The sequence below is a fragment of the Crassostrea angulata genome, chromosome 8, assembly GCF_025612915.1.
Source record: "Crassostrea angulata isolate pt1a10 chromosome 8, ASM2561291v2, whole genome shotgun sequence".
NCBI classification, from domain to species: Eukaryota; Metazoa; Mollusca; class Bivalvia; order Ostreida; family Ostreidae; genus Magallana; species Magallana angulata.
The window spans coordinates 2,496,000-2,519,793 of record NC_069118.1 but is presented as its reverse complement, the minus strand read 5'-3'; the positions used below and the strand labels follow the sequence as shown (position 1 = coordinate 2,519,793).

At 31.8% G+C, this 23,794-nt stretch overlaps 1 long non-coding RNA gene across 1 annotated transcript; it reads left to right on the top strand.

Annotated features, from left to right (window-relative positions):
- LOC128161623 (uncharacterized) lies at nucleotides 1-19,795 on the top strand. Its single transcript, XR_008240395.1, has 3 exons — nucleotides 1-273; nucleotides 424-478; nucleotides 19,391-19,795. It is a non-coding gene; the product is annotated as an uncharacterized LOC128161623 (long non-coding RNA).
- The last annotated feature ends 3,999 nt before the right edge of the window (nucleotides 19,796-23,794 follow it).

Sequence of the window (23,794 nt, the reverse complement as noted above, 5' to 3'; positions counted from 1 at the left end):
TTATAACCTTAAACGAAATGAAAATCAAGCAATATCGGGAGTTACTACAGATTTATGTAAACAGAAATTTAAAAGATTTACTCCACCCCAGGTGTGATTTAATGAATTTTCTGCCTATTCATATCAATAGGGGAGTTCAACACACATCTTGTAACATGGCTTTTTGACGGTAGGAAGCGCATTCATGGCTTAAACTGATCTCTCCTGTTACACCAATGGTGAAACGGCAAAAGATGGGGTGATAAACGGCGGGAAGATACCGTACGAATGCTGGTAAATGATATCTTGTCTATCAGCGTCTGAAATATCAAAGCAAGAAAAATCAGATTCCATTGTGGGTTAAAGTGAAATATTTTATCGATAAGCATGTGTATTTTATCCCTATATTTCTGTGTGTGCATAATATCTGTACATTTATTTCAGGTCTGGCTCTTGAAGAGGTGTCGAGGATTGGATTGCGTCCCTTGTTTTTTGAGAGGTAAGCTATGGAGATTTTTGTTCAGTGGATTTTTTAGTGCGTGATACCATTATTGATTCTGTGTAGTTTATATAGCGGCTGCGTGTATACCATGTTTATTGTGGGAACACTCACACCAGCCAATGCTTTCCAGACAAATAAATATCGTGCGCAGTTAAAAAATATATAAACATGACCATAAGTATTATTATTGCCACAAAGATACTTTTTATAGGAAAAAAATTCTCAGTGATTCAGAAACTCAACTTTTAAACATGATTGAAATATATGTATATGAAATGATATTTTTACGTTAGAATTTATTATTTTAATAAATTTCAGAAGAATGTTTTATATATATTTGTTTATTTTTATATAAAAATCAATTATAAATTTTAAACGGAAATGTTGTATATCACGTTGATACACAAGTAGATTAATGGTTTAGACTGACTCTTTGCTTAACGTTGAAGTGCCTTCATTGTAATTTCTGAGCCGATGAATCGAACTCGGCCATGGCTAGATAGCAAGCATTGATTCCTGTAGTTTACAAGTTTAATTTTCAGTGTCTACCTTCTATAGTTACATGTATAGTACATATATCTTTCACCAAAATTTTGTATCATATTGTCAGATTATTTTATGGACGTAGTTTTTTCTATTAACTCTATAATGTTAAAAGACAAACCTAAAAAAAATACTGTCCAATGTAGGGGGAAAGTTTGTTTATATATTTTTCAAAGTTTGAAACAAAAAATAAAATACTACCTTGACGCTTCTATATTTTTTAGTTTCGTTAACCTAATGTAATGTAAAGAATATATTCAGTTTCATTAACCAAAAAATACCTCTTTTTAAATTTGGAAATTAAAATGTATTTTTTCTAAATAAAACACATATCGTTTTCTTTTTTAATAAAACAAAAATTTAGAGAAAAGTAAGCTAAATAATTACAGGTAACAAATCTTTCCAAATTTTCAACATTTCAAAAACTTTAGATAATATTATTTTCAACAAAAATTATATACGTGTGCGGTCCAGAAAAAAAGACACAGTTAAAACTAGTGGGACACAACTGCACGTGTTGGTGATTTTCTACAAGTCACGTGCATGAAAAAGACAAAATGTAAAGGGAATGTATCTTACACACGATCTTGTATACAGGGTAGTTTTTGCCAATCGGCGCCAAGCTATGAATTCCAGGAATCAAAATTGCTCTCTTTATGATAAAGGCACAAACAGACACACGTGCAGCTGTCACTCAAAACAAAATCTTCACCACGGCGAATTAAAAATTTATTTTCCTATTTACCGGGGAACATGGTGTAGATATTAACGATGTTTGGAAGACGGTGATGATGTTTTCATGAAATGTTGTCTGTTGGTCTCCCCTCAATAAAGACGTTGGTATCTTGGTTTGTTTCATGGCTTTGATAAGCCAGTTTTACTAGCAGTTATCTTTATCCCCATCTTAATAACGGTGTGTTGAAAAACAGCTCCGCTGCATCTCGACTCGGATCTACCGCTATTTACCACCTATTCCATTTCTGAAATAGAATGTTAGAAACCTCTTGTATGTTTTGAACTGAAATTTTTAAAATATTTGCAGTTAAATTAAGTTTTTGCCTTCCGTGCCCACAAATAGTTTCTCATGGTATTTCATGGCCAAAAAAAAAAAGTAAAAAAATACGTGACTCTGAAACAAGATTATCGTGTTGATAAGAGGTAACAATTTCTCAATATTTCTTTTTAAAGTTCTTTGACTTCTCAGTTCAATATTTCCCAAATATGAAAAAAAAAATACAATATTTCAAATCAATTCCGATGCAAGTCGGATTTTTATGAACTTTTACAGTAGAAAATACTTATTGGTATTTGAATGATTTTTTTCTAAGATATCTATTTGCACTCACCGCATTGTCACTTATATGTCATTCATTAAAAAATAATTTTTGATTAATGACAACGAATGCGGTGATTTGGATATCTAGACAAACATTTGATGAATTATAAATTCTCAGATCCTGGACGCGAAATATGACGAACAAAGCCTTGTCATTATTGTGTAGATATAAAAATGAATATAAATCATAATTAAGCGTAACGTTAATACTCGTGGTCAGAACCTAATCAAATTCAAAGACAAGTTCACAGGACGTGTAAATAGAAGTCGATTCGATTTAAGAGCAATTAACAGCGATCAATCAACGGAAGATAGGCTACCTCTATCCGGAGAATCGCTGTTCTATCGTCAAACGACCATCTGCTCTCTTCTTTACAATGCCTCCTCTGTTTTATCGCCTTTCGAAGAGACTACTGCGAATCATCGCACCTCAATTGTTTGTAGCGCACTATCTACTCCCAACCAATGCTGAAGCGCCTGTCAGGTCCAATGTGACTTTATCATGATAAATGTATCAACATCATTTGATTATATTAATCACCGTATAATTACACCGAATATTAGCTATTAATATTATCAGTTTCTGCTTTTTCCTGAGCAAAAGGATGCCTAATGAAAAACATTGTCTTATTATGCCCGCGTTATCTCTGTCTCTCATTACTTGCTTATCGGGGTGGTTATGGTGCACTATTGGCAGAAGTCACCTTTAGGGAATGGTAAAGGAATGACTTGATTCAATAAATATTCCTTTTGTAAATGCTTAATGATGATAAATCGATCGCGATAAATGTTTAGAAGTTAAGAGCTCATCTTGGTCTCTAAGAGGTCCGCTAGTCGAGGACACTCTATTTTTCTCCCCTTTAACGGCCCCTTTGGTCAATTAAATAAAACCCTGTTTACAAAAACATACCCATCCGGTGACCGCAGACCTCACATTAACATAATGTTAATTTGTTATTTTATGACAAGAAGTTGAAATTTTAAAAGCCTTTCTATTGCACCATTACTAATCATTAAACTTTTATGTTAATTCGCAGTAATCCACGCTTTTTAGACTTTTAAATGAAAATACTCTCCTTTTAAATTTTGATCAAAGGTTGATGCCAATGGACTGCCTACAATATACACAACATAATAATTTATTCGAATCGACGCTGGCGCCGCCGTTTACATTACACACAATAGAGTCCTCGTATAAATAAAATTATGAGTTAGTTAAATACAGAGAACTCTCCCCATTCATCAGAAAATAAACACAGTCCGCCCCGAACTTAATCATCCAGGGGCAAGCGTTACAGCGAGGGGGCTCATCTCCCTGTGTTCAACCACTGGACGAAATTGAAACTTATTACAGAGAGAGGGTACTCATAAACACTCTCTAGATTCTCTTTCTTTTTCTCTTTTTCACTTTTTTTATCAGATTTTGGACTACGATATCCTATCTCTTGTAAATATCAAAAACCCAGGTGACCCGCGCTTTTGTCAGCGGGCTTGTGTTCTTAATCTGTTTACAATACCTATTTAAAGATGATCGATGATCTATTTTATTTTGATTATGTAAACGACGTGGAAAGATTTACCATTGATATGTATTTATTTATGATGAAACTAATTTCTACTTTTGAGGCAATGATACGTATAAATGAACATACACATTAGAAGTACACGAGTTTGTGTGTGTAATAAAACAGTCGACATTTTCTAGTTATTATTTTAATTTGACTGACTTAAATACTGGTAATTCAAATGTATAGTTTTGTTTCCTGACCCATAATTTAATTTCTTTTATTTACAAAGAATTTAGCTTATTCTTAAAAGATTAAAGAAAAAAGGTTTTAAAGATTTTTTTAGAACAACTATGTAATAATACTAAAAGTGAACACATAACTTATTTCTTCAATAGATAGAAATAATATTTTATTAATTATAAGTCAAAAATATTTATTCAAAATTATAAAATAATGATAACTGTACAGATAAGAATAATAAAAAAATATATTTGATTCAAATGTATGTTACTTTAAAAATTCCAATGTCAACATACATGTATTTATTATTTTAAACAGAAAAAAAATATTTGTGTTTTCATAACTTTGGGTAAAAATTCAGTATTCAAAATAAAAGAATTAAAAGTTGTCAATGCAAATAAAATAATAAACATGTTACCATATACAAAAGTAAAAAAAAAAAAAAACCCTGACATACAATATGTCAATTTAAATCATATTAAAAAAGATTTTGGATTATAGGAAAAAAGATCAAGTTTCGGTTTTAAATGTAACCAGGTAAATTTTGTTTTGCATAAAACAACACATCATGTCATCTTCCTCATTTATCTTAATTTTAATAACAAAACCCCGCAAAATAAAAACATAAATGTATTGATAGAATCAATAATATCGGCGAGACCCTGCATACAATGTACCTTTAACAAAAAATGACAAATAACGTTAAGTTTACAGTACATAAGGATTGAGTCGTAATCATCATTTATTTCATTCATAACAAACCAATCGTTGAGCTCATCGTTTGTTTTGCCTGGACAATGTACACTATCAATGTATGATAATATCATTTTAATTACAATGTGTTAAAAAAATTTACAACAGAAGAAACAAAAAGAAACAAAAACAAAAAATCTTACAGATATTGTCTGAATTTTCTACAAAATATTTTTGTCATTTGACTTTCTCATTTTAACCACTGAACACATGGAACAGAAGTCATAAGTTAAAAATATCTGATAACTTTTAAAACAATCAGAGATTCTGCTTGTAATAACTAGACTTTAAATAAAGCAAAATATTTCATATTCTTTGGATATTGATTTAAAATTGAATATTCAAACTTATCTGCATTAACCCAATGAGTTCTAGAAAATAAACAAATTTAAACAATAATATAAAAAAGTCAAAATGTTTTACATGCAAAATATTTGACAGCGTTCTGTGTATTGACAAAGCTGAAAATAAGAATTAAATACTGTAGAATAAATATATAAACAAAATTAGTTTATAACCTAGAATGAGTTTCTTCAACAAATAAACATTCAATAATTATTTGTGTTTCACTAAAAAACAGTTCAATCAATTATGACGAAGTCACATGACCAGCCCTGCATGGTCATGGAACTCTCTACTAGCAGAAAAATGATTGGTTGTTTTTAATTTAATTTAACCAATATTTTGTTATGCAAATAAATACAAGTACATTGGACACGAGGCAGCGCCTATCCAAGTCCTGTCCCCAACCTACTGGTTATCACTATAGGAGTTGATTCTAGTGAATATGTTGCCATCTACCGCTCATACAGAATTTTGTTGTTCAGTCTTATCAAAAGGACTACATCCAATAATCACGTGTTGTAGAGTTTTTGTTTTTATGAAATGTTATTTAAAATTCAAATACAATACACCATTAGATAAAATATGTGTAACACTTAATAATTTCCATAAGATTCGAAATTTCAAATTAAAGGTTTAATATTCGATCTTTTAACATGACTAAAACTTTTAAGATTTTAGGATATCTCCGACTACTTTAAAGCACATTAATTCAAGTATGCCAGATGGACTATAATTTCAATTCATCTAAAACTTTAAATACTGAGCTTTGAAAAACTGGTACTTCTTAGTGTGGATTTTGAATCTTTTGTACTGTAAAAAAATATAAATGTCAATGAAAAGTGTTAGTTTGGCCAGAAGAAGGTACGTTTGCTTCTTTTTAGGGGGAGAAAAAAGAAATCAATATGAAAATGTAACATAATGAAGTCACCTTGTTGAATGGTGCATATCTAATCATTATCTTATTTAGAATCTGATCATGTTTCAAACGGGAACCTGAACCCGGCAGCAGTTCATTACATGGCCGTGTGCTGGGTTATGAATACCATGTCGGTTCTTAAGCGGCCTCCTTATTAAATATTAAAATTTTATACGAGGATGGCCATATCTGTAACTAATGTTTTTTCAAGTTGGATTGAAAATTTCATAACAGATTTCAAGGGAACTATCAGACTGTCCTTTCTGATACAATTTATTTTACCAAATAAAGTACACATTATCATATTGCATACATCAGTTGATAAAATGAAGTATTTCAAGTTGTACTTTAATTTAACAAATGAAATAGGCATCATGAGTACTAGACCCATATTGTGTATAACTTCGTTTGATAAACTAAAGTATTTTCGGAAGGAAAAATGTGAAGGTGTTCATAGAACGTGATTTTGAATTAAATTTAAAAAAAAGAAGAAATGCAAACTTGTTGGCCTTAAGTTTTTGTTAATTCACGACTTGCAGACATGCGGGCGATGAAGATGAGGTATATTGTATTACAGATATATGTTGTCGCCGACTCGTATCAAATAGATCACCCTCCGTATCACATTAGCTGAAGACTGACCCCCGACTAGTATTGTTGTGTTAGGGGCGGGCGAAGTCATGCATGCTATATATTGGAATGCAACACTGGATAGTGATGGTATTGTACCCCCGCTGATACAGGCCATTATTCGTGGAACATTATTTAAACAGTGAACATTCTTACATCAAAGACCTGTCTTGTTGCCATGGTAGAACAGGAACCTGTTTTACGTTTGTGGATGATAAAGTTAAGTTTATAAGACAAATCTTGGTTCAGCCCTAAACGATCTGTAGCAGGGGACACGACCATAGTCTTAAAATATCACGATCATTCGTTAAGGTTCCGCATCAGATTATCTCAGAACCATCTTCCGTTGTGTGGGGGTTCCGAGTTCGTCCTGATATTTATAGAAGTCCCATTAATCATTCTCTTGAAATAAATTTATGAATAAGTTCTTTAATACACTCATTCAAGAAAATCCGGAACATTTTGTCATGATTTTTTCTATCTTATTTTGAAAATATTTAAGTTGTTTATTCTCAGTGTTAGGTCAGAAGTGATCACGACGTTTTCGCAGGTTTTTAAGTGACATTGAAATTCTTCTGTTCCCCCTCATATTCCATTTCTGTAACCGTAAATAGAATAAGTATGCAGCTCTTTTACACAGATAAGAATCTTATAGAGGATTGGGAAGAATATATGAAATGAATCTACCAACTTAATTTCTGATAAACAAAACAATCATCAATTTCAGAAGCGCGATAGCACAATCCGGCGACCTCCAGCCATCGTGAAATTAATTCTTACATAACGCGATAACGGCGAAAATCAGGAGACCTGTCGATGTCTCAACGATTAGATGGAATGGTTTAACATTAAACCTCATTCCCTGCGACGATATCTCGACATCGATTCGATGTTTTGTTTCAAATAATGTTTAACAAAGGACAGTTCAGATAAGGCGTTTAATCGTTTCCCGCCTTTATCTGATGTGCCAGCATAGATTCTCCAGCCCCGTCCGCCAAGACATTATCACTGGCGTAAAATTGTCGGCTCAAGGGGGGGTTCGACTCACGCCGGTAATTTTTCACTGTTAATTGTTGAGGCTAAGTTGATAAACGAATACTATTTATTCAATATAACTGGACGTTTATAATCTTTCGTACAATTGTTTCTCTGTAAAATTACCAAATAATGGACTTATTTTTTCTGGAATTTGAAGTCAATGCGCAACTATTTACATAATATTTGCATATATAAAAGAGTGTTCGATTTGACACGTGTATTTTCTCTTATTAAGGGAAATTAGAGACATTTTATATTGCAGGAATCGTATTAAACTTGGTATTTTCGGTATAAAGTGAATATATTATACGAAAAATATAATCCCTTGCACAATGAAAAAAGCGCTTGTTTGACAGTTGCGGATCAGTGTCAATTCAAACGTTTTACTGACCCAAAAGGAGACGCAAAACTGTGGCCTTTCCGCGGGGAACTCAGCATCGTATTACATCATATTATGTGCCAAACTAGTAAACATAAATGAGGATTAATCAGCCTTTATAACATTAACTAATGCACGAAATTACCTCAGCACGGTGAAATACGAGAAGACTTGTTATGTACACACAAAGTTGACGAGGGACATTGGGAGATTATGCATTTTCACAATATAAAGACGATTTTACTGTGCGGAAAGTTAATTCCTTCTATACAATTAAAAAAAAAGATAAAAGCATGGTATAATTAATAACTCTAAGTATTTTTCTTACACCTCCAAAAAAAAGTTTTTGATTTTTTAAAGAACGTGTAGTTGCAACTGAATAATAATTTCTTACAAAGTCACGATAAAAGGCATTTGTGTTTCGTCACAATCGGTTGAATCAGGACATTGCTATGTCGAGATATCCTTAAATCAGCGATAATGGTTAGACACCATCAAAGTATACCACGATGATACCACTTGGGTATTCCCTACATTTGTAAATAAATACATTGAATTTGATCAATTCAGAACAGTTTTTCGAATTTACCTTTCTGCTCTTCTTATTTTGAAACTGTAGATGTCTCAGACATATAATAGATACTAGGAAATTAACCCAGGGAAGTTCTTTAATCGTGTTGTGTATAGTTGAAAAAAAAACCTCTTCATGTACAATAAAACAATTCTAGCATCCTCTGGAAACACTATTTTTCTTATCATCTTAATTCCACAATTTCCCAGATAATATTTTGTACGACTTTTCCTTTTTTTAGACATTATAGACTTCACTTTATTCATGCATTGATTATTCATTAAGAAATAAAAGGCCGTAGTCAGTTAATTGTAAGCACTATGAAGAGACCATCTTTGCTAGAACTTTTGGCTATCATTGCCTCTTGTGGCGGTCTTCATGTTGTACAAAAAGTCGTTCGTGACAATAAACGTGGTCTTGATACTTTTCCTCGTCTGATGTAGACTCTGTTAATTTGTTCTTTGATCTTTGTTCTACGAAGGTCTGATTCTAATCCAGAGTGACCATTTAATCAGGAATTGGTCAGACCAGACCGACCAAAAAAACTCCCAAAAAACAATAGCAGAGACAGCGTGCCCCATTACAAAGTCTGGAAGCGGGGACTTTTTGCTTTTTATCAGACGGTTTAATATTCCATTATCAGATTCCTACGCCGAGATACGATCATGAGGCATCCCAGATCTTGCTTGTAAGATCTAGGGTTCACATTATGCTATTACATTGACTTATTTCATTCCTCGCAGTCTGAGTATCGTACATGGCGTATCGCCCCTGCTCTCCTTTCTAATTTGACAAATATACTTTGACAGGACTATAATACCAAAGCTTGTTTTTCTAGCAAACTCCCTTCGGTTCGTCTCTGCGTTTTCTTTTATGTGCCTTTTGTACGTAAAATGTCTCTTGTCGCTACTAATAGTAGCAAAGTGGTTTTGGGGCGCCCGAAAGAGCCCCAGTTTATGTATATGGGTATCGGGTATCACACAACTTTTCTTTTGATATAGAGGAGACCAATTAGAAGCATATTTCTCTCCTCATTTTCTTCGATGTTCTTTTCTTTTTGGACAAGAGAGTCCTGTAGGCGATGAGGGGTCGCACTGTGTTATTTGGTGATGTTTTGTCAGCATTAATTTCGACATTCCAGCGAAAGTCATCATTGTTGCCAATGGGGAAATACATTTTTACGGCCAGAATGCTCTCGCCTTCGTTCAATCGAGCGCACCCTAAACAGTCCCTGTGACATAGATCAAAAAGCGGGCTGGCTTTTGGTTGGTGTGCTAGGGGGCCCTCGTCCAAGGCACATCATCATAAAAGTCGCGTATTGACTTGAATTTGGCTAGATACGATCAATTATTGTTCTATTGTTATTCAGAGGAAACTAGAGTTAATTGATGAAGGACGACTTTCAAGCTTAAAGACAAAAACCTTAGCGTTCCTTTCCCTCTATTTGTCCCGATAACATCTCCCGTTTTCCTTGTGGAAGCCATATTAAATCAGCCATGAATCTTCCCGGGGATTTTGTGTTACAAAACGAAGGAACATTCTCTATTTCGATTAATACCAACATTAAGTCTAAATTATAAATCTTTTCATTATATAATCATATTAATGTTCCATCTACGAGATTAATGTTCTAAAGAAATTTTTATTTAATTATCAATGGTTTAATATATTAAAAAAAGCTGTTGATTTTATCGTTTTGTCTTAAGTCATTTCTTTTTTATTTAAACAATATTTTATTACGTAAAAAATATTACATAATAGGATTGGGCAGCAGTCAATCTGCCTATTTGAGCCCTCTCCTTTGACAGTCAATTTGACAAACATTGATGGTACAATGTAACAATAGAATATAGTAGAGAAAAACAAAGGAATTATAAGTGGAATTAAGATGCTTGGTACCGGGTATTATTTATGTACAGACTGAAAAATAGTTGTAGAAAGCTAGCAGTTCAGCTGTTTGAATGACACTGTGAATAATGCATTAAAACTTAAATCTTTTGGTAGCTAATACATAATTTCTTTTAATTTGTCTATTAGTAAAACTATGAGTGTGGTGACAATTATATACATTTTCTACCCCCAAACAAATAATATTTTCGAAAATTTAATGGATACAAGATAAAAAATCTACCAGGTCTTATGTGATTTTTGCAAGATCATGATGTAATTTGTGATTAGTTAGAATACTAGTAGATTAGTAAGTATACTGTACTGTTAATGTCAACCAACAGTCCTTCGCTAAAACATGGTCATCCTATATTGGTTCTGATATACACTTGTATCAGTTTTCCTGATTGAAAAGCCAATAAGATATAAAATATGTAATAGATTGAAATTAAGCATATATGCGGTATTTAACCGTTATTTACTTATATGAAAGTAAAAGCGGAAAAAAAGAATGGTCCATAGAAACAGTTAGAGATTATATGTGCACCACCTTTTATTTATAAATCAACACTGAAACAGCAAAAGATATATGAACCAATGAAATACTAGTTATTTCACATGTTTTGGAGGTGCCTTACGCCAGCAGAGGGGAATAAATAAGAAAAGATCTTCAGATATACCTCAAATTAACATCATCAATTGATTTTGTCTCTGTCTGCTGATTGTAGCAATAAGAAGGCGTGAGTGGGGATTGTAAATAATGTCCATGTTGGCATCAGACATCTAACGAAAAGAAAACAAATACCGCGGAGGAATTTGATTGTTTTCATTCCGATAAGAACTGTACACGAGTTTTGTTTTTATAGGTGTGAGAATTGCACCCTTTGTAACAACAAACAAGAGGCGCATGCCCGCCCCTCTATGCCTTCAAGGGACGACAACTCCTTTACCGAGGTGGAGATAAAAACGTTTATCTTGTAACGAAACATATATAATTTAGCCACCGTAACGTTTTCCTCCAGGGTTCGGTGGAGAAAAGTGAAAATTCGCGATCGGTGTCTGTTTAGATTTGATAAAGATCAGCTCAGTCGATCAAAATGCTCTTATCAGCTCTTAAGATATATTTTGTGGGTTTATCTATAGTCCCATCTCTTCTCAAAGTAAATAACCACATTCCTTTTGATAGAAAACTACAAAAATAAATCTAAATGTCAAATGCGTTTTTAAAGTCAGTTTTTGAATATATATTTTTCTTATTTTGTTGGGGAAAAAGATATATTTTTGAATAAAATAAGCAAGATGGTCATAAAAATTTAACTACGGATTTTTAAAAAGATAGTGCAAGCTAAATATAGAATTTCAAGTACGCATACCGAGTTTAATAGTTGCGATGACAGAACTGCAATATTTCTTGATTTCGGTGCATTTGGTATGTTTTCCCCCTCTCTCTTATCGCTGTCTTTTTGTATCAGCGACCTTGATCACTCGTTCTGCTCCCAAAGATAAGCTTTTTGCTGCTCATGAAAAATTAATGCGGAACCCCGAGTGTTGCCCCGTGGTCGTTTCAGTTTTTATAGTGTTCCAATCAGTGCATAAATTAGCTAGAAGCAGGAGGCCTTTTCTGCATTCTGTTTTAATGCAAATTTTTTATGCAAAATATACTCTATTATTACACTTTTTATTTAATTTGATACCACATGTATAAGTCGTTCCTTAAATTCTTTTTTTGGCGGTAAATGAAATTTATATATTTAGACAGGGTTTTTTTTTCATACAATGTGGTAGTATATTTCTACTTTTTTACAAAAAGTTACAATATTAAGTTAATTTATTCATTGAAATGCTTGAAATGTCGTATAAAATAAGGTTTTAAACATATATATATATAGTATCAGGTTTAAAAAAATTTGTACTTTTCATTGAAATAAGGACATAGATGAAATTACAAAAAAAACTCCCATAACAAAGATGAAAGTCTTTCATTCATATTGAAAATCAGGTCACTTTTATCAATGTGTTAAGAGACATTAAAAAGATCATCTGTTTGTAAATTAACATATGAATCGCTCAGTCAGTCGGTAGAAATTCACACACTTTTTCAATCAAAATAATAATCTGATCTTTTTGAAACACTAATATCTTCCGAGATATTGAATATTATAAAGGCGGTATCTTAAGATGAATGTCATGATAGTTTTTAGGGGTGAATAAGTCATTTAAATCATACTTAAATAAGAGACGACTAACTTTTACCTCCATGTATGGGAGTTATCTTGTGGAAGTGGATATCGGGTTTATTACAAGTAAAAATCAAATTCTTTGGCCGTGAAAACAATTTTATTAAGATGTGAAAAACGCGATTGTGGCTTACATATATTTTGGATTTATATTCTGCTTTGAAAATGCTGCGAACACTGTACATATTATTCACTTATAATTAGCTCGATTACAGAAGAAAGATATTTTATATTCAGAATGTATCTTTGATGTTAGGTTTGTTTAAAAATTTTAATCTCTCTCTCTCTCTTTCTCTCTCTCTCTCTCTCTGGGCTTATTCTCTTATCTCCTTACATGCATATTCATGAATCTCAAACTGATCATTATCATATAATCTGTAGTTCGATCTGTATTGAACAGTTTATGCTTCTAGGCGAGAAATAACCTTCAACGGATTAAGCAAATCTTTTGATTAATCTAAATTAACATATATAATTCCCTCTTAAAGCATCAGTTGGATTAGCAATGCGCTGCGGTGTTGAATTGTAACTTTTGTTGTAGAATTGGTGCATGTTTTATTCCAGTGCAGAGGGCATTATGGGGTACATAGAGATAGATTTATAGTGCGATCATTTACACTAGGATTTAAAACTCGTATATCTAAATAAACCCTTGCGTATAGAAAAAAGTCCATTCTAACGTGCAAAATTTACAAACGGTCAAAATGAGTGATAGTTCATGTGACAATTTCTCAATTTTTTGTATATGAACAAATGAATAGATAAGAGAAAAAAATATTATTGTTATATTTTATTGTTAAATGAAATAGGCTTACAAATGGATTAAACAACGTATTTTCTTCTTACCATTAACAAAATTACAACAGTCTGTGTATTCAGATCAAAATGATATACTTAATAGTACACATTGAATAATTGAATACATGTTTCATGTAAATACTTCTTGTTAAATTTGGTTCTCTGTTGCAATACGTAAGGAAATTCGTACTACTGTCTCTGATATATAGCTGAAGATATGAACAGATACATTATAGTTGAACTTGATATTCAACGGACAAATCAAGATAATCAAACTGGAATCCTAGATAAATAATTCATTATAGGTTTATTTGTAAATGTGGCAACAATATATACTCTGTTGATAACATCATTGTTCAACCAATGTCTTCAAAATTATATAGACAAATTAATATATGTCAGATGTGAATATAAAATCAAAATTATATTATTGTAGATGTGGCAAAAAATAAATAAATGTCTTTCAACAAATGTTTAATAATAGGTATTCTTTTTCATGTATTAATTGTCAATAATATTTTTTTTTGGAAAAACAAGAAAAAAATTAATAAAGGTTACCACTGGAGTCCTAAATTTTGCAATCATTTATTTCCAATTACTGCTGTCGTTTCAAACACAACAATAAGTTAATTGAAATCAAATATAACCCCCAAGTCATAAACAATTGTTATGAATTACATATTTCCGCCTTTTGTCACTGAACAATACGAGGTAATTACCTATCAATTCTCTAGTTTCTTTCCGCTCTATGTTACCTTGTCAGTATACCTTTAAGAAACAGTCTCGTGCCATACCTTTCGGGATATATCGTGAATTATCGTTGACAAGTATAGAACTCCCCGATTGGCAGTATTTTACTGCTTCCTTCCGTTTATATATAACGGACCTCGGCAAATTTCATCTCAAAAGTGGGCAATTTAATTGGCGAAATTAAAGTCACCATGAACAGGAATGTTTCCCGATTTTTTTAATCTAGAGGGTGCTTTTGAAAAATCAATAAATAATTTTCCGCTGATCGTTATCAGGGAGATGAGATTATCGCCATAGATAAGGTTCATATTGAAGAATGCGATGAATTTTATATCATGGGACGATCTAATTGCAGTATTGTGCTAAAATTCTACTTGCTCAGCACAAAAATTAAAAAAGAAGGAAAAGTACAAGTGATTTAAATCCAAAAAAATTAAAAGAAAATTAAAAAAAGAGTGAAAATCCAATTTAAAGTCTTTGATGAAGTGAATAAACTTCATCTTCGTGTTTTAACAGAATCACGATCCCGACCTTTTCTAACGAGCGCCACGCCGTCTGTCGGTCGTCGCTCCTCCTCATTATCTGTCGTGTAACGAGTCATCACCAGAACCCGACCGGATTGATCTACACACAGTAATTATTCGGAACCTCACCAATTCGCGAAAAGCATGTCGTTTTCGACATCGGAATTATGTGTTTACTAGTTTGTCTGACTAGCTTGGTATCCTTTGATCTATATTTTGATGAAGATAATATCAGTATGATTATCTAAAGTGATTATCTTTAAGTGTCCGATTATTATCCCTCGTTACTTTCTCAGCGCTCTCCCTCTATCAAATGGTTTGTGGTACATGGGAGCACTGGTGCATAGATTATCAGCTGAATTTATCGTCGTTTTACACAGTTTTCATCAAATTTACCCTTTTCTTTTTAAGTTTTCTAATGCCTTTTTTTTCAAACAAAATTTCAGCCAGTTCCTCTTGAAGTTTCTTCAAAAGGCCACCAGCTCATCATGCGTACTCGAACATCTGTAAACAATTCTATTTTATAGCTTCATAAAGTTTTATTATCAAATTTTGATTAATCGAACAGCTAGGGCTACTTGGGAGCGATGAAATCTCCTGGGGCGGGTCATCTCCCTCTTGTATCAGTATTTTATGTTTAGAGTAAAGAACAGGTGCGTACTTTAACAAATTGTCCATGAAAATGTATACATCTTTGCGCATCTTTAAGAACACGCACTTTCCTCTCGCATTTTCCATTCTGTCTGATGTAAACAGATTATCTTCGATAATTACAAACTGGTGTAGTTTCTAGATAGCTAAGACTTTACTGAAATAATGTCAAGTGTCATCTGAATTTCAATGATTATGTTTTATCTATTTATTTGTTTCATCTTTTAATGTACACGTGCAATAATGATATGATAAAGCAACATCACTCCTTTCTAAGATAATATTTGAAATTGTTCTTAAATCTAAACTGCAAATTTACAAACTAATATTTTGTTTTCAAAATGTGCTTTTATCAAATTTCTAAAAATTCAGAGTTTTGTTAGTTTGTTACTCTCAGACAATGTAAATTGTGCATGAGGTTCAAAAACAAAATTTTACAAGTTTATTCATACCTTGCCTGTGGTTAAACATAAGATTTACAATTACGGTACAATAACGATGGTACAATTTATCCTATTAATACATTTTTATGATGTGTAGATTAAAAGTAATAATTCTGAGTTGTGGACAAATCTCCAATATTCTTTGCCATGCTTTGTTTGTTCTTCCGTATCTCGACACATTTATTTTGGTATCAGGTAATCTCTAATCAAGTCCAACATGGTATTTTTGAATGAAATATTCTCATGAAACCAATTTACTTTTACCAATTTGTATACCTTTTATATCATTTGTATTTTTTAATTATCTGTTAATTTATGGCTTTCATTTTTCAAGTTTTGTATTTTTAATTTTCTAAAGCCTGATGATTGAAATTTATTGAAATAAATAGTAAGTGTACAGCAAAGAATATTTACAAAATGTACAATGCTTAGCAGAAATATAGGTTCGTGTAACAGAACAGAATAAAATTAGATGGTACAGAAATGTTGCATATACGGTAAATTGCAACCAGAAGCAAAAAAAAATGTTATTAATAAATTTTGTTTTATTTTAGAAACAAATCAACACATACAAGTACATTTAATAATGTTCTCATAGTAAAATGATGTTCTTTGTACAAATAATCAGATTTGTGGACCTACTACATTGTAACATTGTAATGTTGTTCTTTAATTCTTAACAACCTTCACTGTGTCAAACAGATACAGATCATGTTTCACATACACGTGTATTATCAATAAATAACATCTTTTGCAATAAACAAATGATTGCTATCACAAATATCCCTCACCTTTGATTTTCAGGAACACAAGTTAAACTCTGTTTAATTATCGAACATAGATATGTTTTTGATCTTATTTTACATGTTGTATGTATGTTATGTATATAAAAAAGATCATCATTTTGTTATTAAATGCCCATTTTCGGTTTTTTTTAGTTCATCATTTGAAAATCAGAACAGAATCATTCAGAGTTAGCAAAATCATGATTATACAAATGCTATATACAGATACATATGTAAAAGAAAATCTTGTTAGCTTAATTTGAAAATACAGTTACATACAGATTTCTAAAAGAGGGGAAGAACTTTTTCCTACCCCCTTAATGTAATTCAATTAAATACCGATATGGTCCAACCATATAGACTTCTAACCAACTCAAAGCTTCAAAACAAGTTCATAAGAAAATTGATAAGCTATTTTAAAAAAAATCATACTCCCTTCCAAAAAAAATTAATAAATTAAAAATTATAATTTAAATTATGAATTTAAAAGAAAAATTATATACGTTGTGTCTTCCTTGAAAGGTTTAAATAAAAAGGATTCAAATTCATCAGATTATGTTAAGGAAAAAATATCTAAATTGTTTTACAAAAAGGAATATTCTACTTGACAAATTAAACCTTGACAAATTAAACCAATTCATAATTATAAATGATAAGATATTTTTATAAAAAATATGAATGACAAAAATATAAATAATCATTTAAAATATTGCATAAATTATACCTGACAGACTAAAAACGTGAACTATTAAATGGAAAACATAAAGAACGGGATATTAAGGTATACAAGTATACATAATCAATGATTTACAGATTATTAATAAACAGAAAAAAATTCTCTTCTGATCCATTTAGATTTTACATTCGTTTGTACATGAAAACTACAGTCACTTTGATTAAGCAAAACAATGTATGTCCATATGACAGTCTTTTAATAAAGATAAAATAAAATATATTTTTGTCAGCTGTTTTCTCTGAATGATTCTGTTCCATTTGAAATTAAAAACATATAGTTTAATCGAAAATGGTAAGTTTTCACGAAACGAAACAAGCTTTTTCATTTACAAAATACGTAAACAATGGGAATTTAATTTAAAAAAATGTACTGAGTATGAATATACAAAAATGCATGTCTAAGTTTAGTGGATGGGATGGTTAAGTTGTAAGAAACAAAACAGTCTGCATATGTGTAAGTTCGTTCATAGTAATATATGGCATGTTAAAAACAAAACAGAGAGCTGAATAACATGTGACACAGTTAGTTAGTCATGTGTTCAAACCCTCCCGAATCGATACCCCCCCCCCCCTCGGACGGGGGACCGGGGCCCCTGTTTCCACGTTTCTCTGTAATCAGCCTCAACTGACATTTACAAGCTACAAAGCCTTTTATCTGCTCTTGACTTCTGCTTTTACATAAGAATCCGGACAGGAACAGGGCGAGAGAAACGTTAGTATAACGTCTCCGTGGAACAACTGTGACAGTTTAGAGTTCTGGGGGGAAACAATGTGTGCCGGGATTTAATTGCCTCGGGGTAAAGTCAGAGCTAGGTTTGTTTTATCAAAGCGAAGTTTGGTACTTTTATTTTAAAAAATGAAACCAGTTCATCCATGTTTATAACTCGAACCTTGTTGAATAATGTTTAGTAAAGAGCTATTTAATGTTATTACTAGTATGCACATAATATTAAAAGATGTTTATACAGACACAATTATGTCCCAGGAAGCTTAATCCCGAGGTTTCGTAAATTGTGTGATCAACATGGCAAATAAACCGAGTTTCTTTTTGTGCTGAAATGTCGATTTTATGTTAAATTCAGAATTAATGTTAAGAGGTTTTATTTTGCAGAGTAGTGTCTTTTATTAAGTAAGATAAAACTTCTATAAGCGTATTAAAAAGTGAATTCTTAGTTCAAACTTCACACAGAATTACGTTAAAGAAAGTTGTCTGATGAGATGGTGTAAATTTTTAATATTTACGTTTTTCAGTGTCTTTGTGATAACACTACGAAATGATTTTGTAACGCATTGACCAATATATTTCATCAATGACTATTTAAACATTTAATCGTACCATTGCTTAAAATTATATAAATATGAATGATAATGAATCATTCTTGAATATAATCATCAAATACAGTTGGGCGTTATCAAATATATCATAAAGCCATTCTGGTTTTATTAAAATTAATCACCCCCACCGTATTGGGTCACCTCACAATATTCATTATTCCTTAATTATCCGAACAATGAATATAATTTTATTTTACATGTATTTGTAAATATGCGCTTGTCAATTAATTGTATAAATCAAGTATAATAAAGAATTTCATTGAGAAATATTAAAACAGTTATAAACCTATAATTTTGACATGAAAAAGGCTGCACTGTATTCTTTATTCAAGTATGTATTTTGGATAATTCTTCTATTCAGAAATATCACATCGTTAAAAGTAACAAAAATCATAAGAATACGATATCAATCTATCATTATCACTTTGTTTTGGTTTATATTTTATATTTTACCAGAAAATCACCGATAATTAATTAAACGATGGCTTTGTTTCCTCTTTTTCAGAAAGAAGATTTCCAAGGAAGGACTGCATACAAAGGAAAAGGGCTTTATTTATATTGAATAAACCAATGGGATTAAAGCAGGAAAGAACACGTCATATATGATAACATATTATCACAAAATTTTACTTATACGTTAATAAAGTCTTATTTGTGTGGTTTTTAAACATTAAAGTTAAACACAGAAGGATATCATATCAAAATTTGTGAGTCAAAAGCAATGTAAAATAGTAATTTCAATTATCCAAACTTTGAAAATTCGTAAATCTGCACCAAATTTATAGATCAGTGATCATTTTTTATATATTAAACAGAATAAATATTACCTTTCCTTATTTGGGCGTGTTGTTTTCCTTTCGAACAAACAATAAGTACTTCTATTCATTATTGACTGACATATGAGACAGCCAATATGTTTTATCACTTATCTAACGATACTGTGTTGTTTACAAAACGATGAACTGTATTTGATATCATACTTGTCGTTTACTTTTTATAAATTTCCTACAATTTATCAATCAGCAAACGAAACGTAAAATAGATTCAAAATGATAGATTAAAGAGATATATTTGTTTGACATTTATTTCGTATTGATAACTACAATAAAACTGTAGCGGGTATGTAACGGATTAGAACTCCTGAGATAAGAGAGTTACACGTTCCTTTTTCTGATATATCTTATCCTGATAACCCAGTAATCACTGACTAAAGTGTTCAGTCGTTAAACACCTCGATACTATCACACCGGGGCTAATTGCGCGGTGTTTGGGCGGCATTTATTTCTTTGATATCATAAGAATTATGCAAAATTTTGAAGACTTTTAAACTTTACAAATCAGGTTGCAAGAACGAAGACAAACAATGGGGGTGTGATGAATATTATCTGATTAAAGTATGCGACTGTAGCATGTAAAAGGACATTCTCTGACGGACTGGCTCTATGGATCTTCGTTGGGAGAAACATTTGCATTAATTCGAACAAACCCGTGTAGCATCAGCTTACAGGGGAAGCGACATATCTAGGGATTGCAATGAAGGGACACACAAAGCATTCGATTAGTCAATGGTTGATTTCGTGTCGGCAGAACTATTTGCTACATGAACTTATCTTCCATTCGAACAAAGATTTCAATTGACAATGATGCATGGCTCATTGAAAAGCCATTTCTTGACTTATTCAGCCACTAAATACAAGGTATCTTCTAAATCTCGCGAGACTTACAACGGTAATTCGAGTATTTAGTGGATTCTCTATCTGTTTGCCGTGATCTTGATTCTGAAGGCTTGTGATGTTGATAAAAAGAGTTTATCTGCCTATCGTTTGTTCATTTATTTACACAACCACTGCCTTTTAAGATGTGTGTGGTTGATTAGGAGATTTGCTTCCATTCTAATTCACATTCTACATAACAGCATCGTCTCGCTCCATCTCTCACCAATAAGGTTTAAAGTTTTACATGCAACTAGATGGAAAAGGCAGATAACCGTTAAGAAAAATTGTGTGAAAATTGGGAAAAAATGCAACACACGGAACATGTATAAAAGGATAAACTTTGTCGACACAATACGCATTTACATGAAAGCAGCGGGGTGTTAAGGCAATGATTATGTTCCAAAAAATGTCAGAGTACCCGTCAATAATGGAGGAGGAATTCGCCTGAGCATAGATCACCCAATGGTGTCCCTGTGTTCAGTACGGTGGAGGACACAGTTTTTGGGGGGTTACGGCACCGTACCAGTGAGAGTCCGGGTACCGTCATGCTTGAATAAACAGCCAACCATCCTGTCATGCATGGTGGTTCCCGAACCTTTATACATGTAACATTCCAGGGCCGTCTTGGAATAATACATTAAACCACAATTTATCACTGGCGCCGAAGCAATTATGATTTAACTATTTGACTGCTAATATATTTGTCTGGATTTCTCCCCAAAAATGCCATTCTTGGTTCAATTCTGACGAATCCGCCATTGGCATATTTACGCGCAAATGTACTTTACCAAAGGTGCGATCCAGTTTAGCAAAAAAATATGCATCCATTGTACGTATGTATTTATGGTTTAGACAGGAAAAATCATTGGTCAATATATGTAGTCAAAATTATCCAGCATATAAATAAAACAACGACAAAAGAAAGGTGTTGCCTTTACAATGTCAGACGTGTAAGTTCAACGGGTCTAAAATACATAACCGTAAATCACAACCAAAGTGCCATTAAACCGTACAATAGATGGACGCTGTGGAATCTAGCCTAGGTGTGTCGTATATTTATAATTGTTTCATTTTTTATTTCGAAAGAACACAACAAAAGAAAAAAACCCAGAATTAAATAAACTAGTGAAATAGCAGTATTTTAAAATTAATAATCATTTCAAGTATTATAACATTAAGACTTGAGACATTTAAATTCGAAAAGTATCAAAAAAAATTCACCATATTTACTTGATATTTAATTTTCTTTTTATTTGATTAAGTTGTATTAAATATCTTTTTAAAACATTTTTCAAAGGATTTAAATCACACAAACATTTATTACAGTGGTCTTCAAATACAATGTACGTCTTCTAGTAACTTTCCTTTGATTCGGAATCAGATGATTCACGAGTGATGTTAATTAATAAATTCATATATTAAATTTGTTCAGCATAAAACCCAGCGAATCACAATTATGTTAATATATAGACAATAATTTTACATGAATATACACACCATCCTTAAATATAAAACGATTTTTACAATTTAAAAAAGGAGTTGTCTAAAATAAAATGTAAAGATAACAAATATTTCAAAATACATAAAAAAATTAATCTTAACATTTCCGAGAAAAAAAACCCCGGTACGCCATAACATACATCAATGAATAGAAACTTTCAGTAAAATTCATACAAGTTAAATCTGAACAAAAATTTTATTCATGAAATAAGAAGTCATGATTTAACACCCCGAATGGTAAGGGTATTATAAATTTTCCCTTATTTCTAACATAAGTACCTAGTAGTTACATGATAATTTGCTAACAAGTAACGAAATATTTAAATATATATAGTTAAATATAAATAACTTTTTTATGAAATGCAAATTTAAATCAGGAGTAAGGAAGGCATTAAATCTACAAAATAGATCACGTTTACAAAACAAGGATTTCCAAACTCTGTATCTTACTTATCACTCAATATCTTACTTTCAATTTTGATAAAGCATTAAAAATACCCATATTAGGCATTTTAAACAATAAAAATGGAAAAATAAATTTTGAAATTTAAGCTCAAATCGTGTCCAAGTCCCTTTAAATAACAATAACAGTAGTAATTCTGTCTAACCCTGTCGTTCTGGAGACAACAACTTCGCCGTTTTCATAAAAAAGCAACAATGCAAGGAACATTTTGTTTTGGTTTAAGATATTGCTCTTACATACATGTAATTACTGTTTATATTATCAAATTTTGGTTTTTCTTCTTTAAAAAAAAGAAAGAAACAAAAGGGTTAAAAATTTACGACTACTTTGTTCGACGATGAGCAAAAATGAAACTGAAAAATATTCATAATTAAATAAAACTAACTTTCATGCCGCAAGCAAACATTGTATGAATTAAAATGAAGTTAATAAAATTTGGTCTTGCAAATCAACAAAGATACTATAGAAAAAAATATAACATACTGATGATGCATCAACTTTGTACGCAGAATCTTTGGACAGCCATGTAAAGTTTTTATGTCTGAGACATCAGGACCGAAACCCAAATAGAACATGATTCATTGGGAGCTTTTGTAGAAGAAATGACTGACAGAATGTTACCATTTGACTTCATATAAAACAGCACAAGATATCTGCTTGGCGACAGCAAGTCTATACCCTGACATAGAGGCTGCCCGAAAGAATCCCACTCCAACACAGTCATATGTAAGAATTCAACTGTAGCATAGCTGTAAGTCAGAATTTGACTCTAACACGTACAAAAGAAAGGGGAGCCGGCGTTTGTGTGACTACAATATAGTTCTGCCCGTATGACGAACACACGCTGTAGTTATTTTCACTGTGCATCTTATTTGCATAATATGAAACATTGTCATTCTCAAAATTCATTGCAAAAATTACATAACCTTATTCTCTCTTTCTGTCTGCATTGCATTGGATCGTACATTTCAACACATTAAACCTATTTTTGGACAGCATTTTGACATTTAATAAAAAAGGAAAGTTTCCTCTATGGAAAGAGTCACTACAGTATACGAATGTTCAATGTAGTAAAAGATATATTCAATTTCTTTATTTCGTATTCCAATATTAATATTTCTTCTCAATCGTATACCTGAAATTAAGAGTATATCTACTCTGTGGATAGAGACAGTGTTGATAAATATCTCTCCGAAATGAACTAGTTCTAGCCTATTCAGTACTTTTTATT